We start from the raw sequence: 4,082 nt of genomic DNA on the forward strand, positions 1-4,082 counted from the left end.
ACACTCTTACTATAAGCTTATTGTATAATATGTAATTTTCATGTCAAATCATATATGTTGTCCATGCTAATAATGTGTAGTAATTAAAATTTAAGATGATATTAAAGTAGATTTGTTGGTGTTTGGAATAATTCCAAGTTACATTAGGTGGACAATACATGGTGAAGAAAGTTTTCCTTATGAAGTATAGGGAAATGATAATAGCTCTAATGAAGATGTTTTGGAAATACCAGATAATTTTGGTGTTTTTAACATCAACAATTGGACTAGTAAATGGGTATCAAATAAGCATAGTTATGATGAATAACCTAACAAGAAGACTTATAAGTTGTTGAATGATGAAAAAAAAAAAACTTTATGGATCTTTTATTTCAAAGTTGTTTCGTATAAAGTCACTTGGAACTTGAAGTAACAAATCATTTACTTTATTATTGCTTGAGTTATTAAAACATGTCTTCTTAGAATTCACTAATCTACCTAATAATTAGTTTGAAATAAAGAAACTCTTTGAAGATTTAGGGCTTTATTACTGGAAGAAAGACTTGTGTTCCAATAGTTGCCAATTATATTGGAAGGAGAATGCTAATGCTGGTGGAGAATTAGGGTGGAAGCCAAATGAAACAAATAAAAAGAAAGATTCCATACAAAGTTATGTCGATATTTTCCTCTAACTCTTCGATTAAAAAGATTGTCGACGTGAGCTTAGCTCAACTGGTACCTGTATATTCCTGTGGACAAGAGGTTCCGGATTCAAATCTTTACCCAGCATTTATTACAATACCTTTGCAAAAAGAAAAAGGATTATCAAGAAAAAATGCTCATTTAAAAAGATAAAAACAATGAAAATGAACAAATGATTAAGATTCCATTTTTGTTGTTCTCCATCCTCTGTGTTTCTCTTAAACTTAAAGAAGTATATTTCCCTCATACTCTGTTCTCTCATCTAAAGACAAAGAATTCTTTCTTAGAAACAATAGAGTACATATTTGTAAACATTTTAACATAATATGTGGTAATTTTGAATTATTAAATGTGAATTTGTGTTTTGTAATTGAAACTTAAATCACATGCTTCTCAACTGATTGATGATACCCTTGACATAAACGAGGATGATATCTTTGTACAAGTATTTAGACCGGAGAAACACGAATGCGTTCATGGTTGTGGTGTAGGAAAACACTGTCAAGAAAAAACGGCATCAAGTATATATGACTTGACATTTTTAATGGATAAGTAGATAATTGATTTCTTAGACATTGTGCTGACACTATATTGCTTGAAAAACACTTGATGAAGCATATAGTTTATTTGCTTCAGGGCATCCAAATATATGAGTCTCTTTTATAAGGCCTGACTCGTCATTTTTATCCCATACAATTTGATACCATGGATGTGTATGAAAGAGCTTTATTTCATGTTATCATTGTTCATTCTCAAACTTAAAAGTACTGGAAATAATATTGATATATTTTTGCAACCATTAGTTGAGAACTGAAGTCCTTATGGGATGTAGGGTTGAAACTTATTATACTTCACTGAAACAAAACTTGCAAACTGCATTATTGTGGACAATTAATGATTTTGCAGCATATGGAAGCTTATCTGGTTGGAATACAAAAGTTACATTAACTTGTCCTTCTGAAATTTTGATACTCGATCACTTTATTTGAAAATTAATAAAAAAAATGTGTTATATGAGCCACTATCATTTTTACCTATGGAACATAAATGAAGACTATAAAGAGTTGTTTGATCGACTTATTTAATAAGAGCTACCTCCTAAAATTTTTTTTGGAAGTGACATATACTTACAATAGTGAATTACCAATTTGCAAAACATATATTTGGCAAGAGTATGAAAAAGAGAAAACGTTCTAAAGATTGGTTAAAGAAAAACATATTCTTTAAGCTACCATTCTGGAATACTTTGTTGTTGCGATACAATTTAGATGTCATACATGTTGTGAAAACGTATTCAGTACACTATTGAATATTAAAAGGAGGACTAAAGATAATTTGAAGTCTCCTCTTAGATGTTCAAAAGATGGATACATTGCATCCCATATAACAAGAAAACGAAAGTGTACTTACCACCTTCATGTTATCATTAGATAAGCGAAATGCATTTTGAGTATTTGAAAAAAGAAGTTAAGAGTTCCATGTGGATTCTCTTCTACAATTGGAAGATGTGAGAATCTAAAAGGGAGAAAATTATTTTCTCTTAAAAGTCATGTTTTTTTATATTATTATGTAATATTCGGTCCCATATTCAGTTCAAGAGTTAATGGGAAAGGAAGTTTGAGATGTATTGATTAAATTGAGCAACCTTTTTTAAGATGTTGTGCTTAAAAGTGGTTCAAGTGGACAATATAAATCTGTTGAAGTTGAAGAATAAAGATTTCTTTCCTCCATCGTTTTTGATATAATGGTGCATTTACCAAATGAGGTTAAAGTTGGTGGACTAGTGCAGTACAGATGGGTGTACCTTTTCGGAAGGTATTTAAGTTAGTTGAAAGCTAAGGTCTGCAATCAAGCTCATGGAAGGTTCTATAGCATAAGGTTATATTGGCAACAAATGTGTAGTACTCAGCATTAGATATTTTCACATCATAGAAGCTAAGTTCAACAAAAGGAGAAGAAATGAAGTTAATGATCACAATTCTGATAAAGGATTAACAATCTGTAAACCAGTTAGTCATCCTACGGATCCAATCAAACAAACAAAAGGCTAACATTAGAAGAGTAGAAATAAGGCCAACTCTATGCTTTAAAGAACTATGATGATCCTGTCGTAAAAGTTCTCTAACTTTAAAAATTTTAGTATAGAATCTAAAATAACTTTATAACTTTTTCTTAGTGATTACATACAAAGATTGCAACGTATTGATCCTAGAAAAGAAAGAATGAATGATAATGAGTTTGCAGAGGGATTTGAAAATCATGTAAGTGGGTGAAGGCAATAGTTAATTATGATATTTATTTTTCTATACGAATTCTATTTATTTTTAAATATGATAGTATATTCTATTGATGGAAGCAATGAAATTAAGAAAAATAGTTATTAGATTTATGTCAAGGGTCATCGCACGAAGTAACATGCAACAAGGGGTATAACGTGGATTTAGATTTCGTATTAGGGATGGTGATGATTTAAGAAAAACACAAAATATTGGAATGGTTGTGAGAGGAACTGATGATGAAAAGTGTTACTCCCTCTCCCAAACCAACTTTCTCTTAGCCCAAGAGAAGGTGTGAAGCCAACAAATATCATTCTCCTTCTAACGATAGCTCCTGACCCTGTTAGAACATTGAATTAACCATTTATAAGCAAAATCTATAAAAACACGAATTTTGATATGGACATGTATACAACAACTCCAAACCAGGAACAAAATTCAAACTAATAAACCATGCAATTAAGTATTCATCTCAGCGGTTTCAACAAAATTATATTGAATTGCATTAAGATTAAGAGTTTCAAATTGAGAATTTTTTAAATCGGATAGTCTCTATCTTTAAAAAGATTCATTGAGATATTTTCTAATTAACAATCAAACACAAATTCAATAGGACACTAAGTGATGTTAAAGAATTCAATCCAAGATTATCAACGTTCATGCTTATGAGTTTAGCACATATAAGAATTAAGGTTAAATTCTAGATTTATAGTGTTCAAGCCTATTTTAAAGAATCTTTTATTGAAAAGTCAGAAAGGAAAAAGGCCCGAGATGAATTATGAATGCAAAATTGTACAAAGAATCTCGCAAAATTAAAGTAAATACACCAAATTTTTCTAAGAGTTACGTTAGCCCATCATGGAGATTGAAGATGCAAAAGAGATTTGATGGAGAAAGATGTAGACATTCTTGAAGCAAATTGAGGAAAATTTTATTGGGTAATTAAGAGGGTTTTGCACTAATTAGGCAGAATTCTTGCTTACAAACTAAAAAAGATCGAATGATGAGATTAATGAAGTGAAATGGGCGTTAAATAAGCCCTAATGGTAGTTAATTGGGCTATGCACCGCTTAATTCATGTAAAAAAGCCTCAATGTGTCGTTACGCTTAGAGAGAGAGCCACGA

Source organism: Cucumis sativus, chromosome 3 (assembly GCF_000004075.3).
Source record: "Cucumis sativus cultivar 9930 chromosome 3, Cucumber_9930_V3, whole genome shotgun sequence".
NCBI lineage: Eukaryota > Viridiplantae > Streptophyta > Magnoliopsida > Cucurbitales > Cucurbitaceae > Cucumis > Cucumis sativus.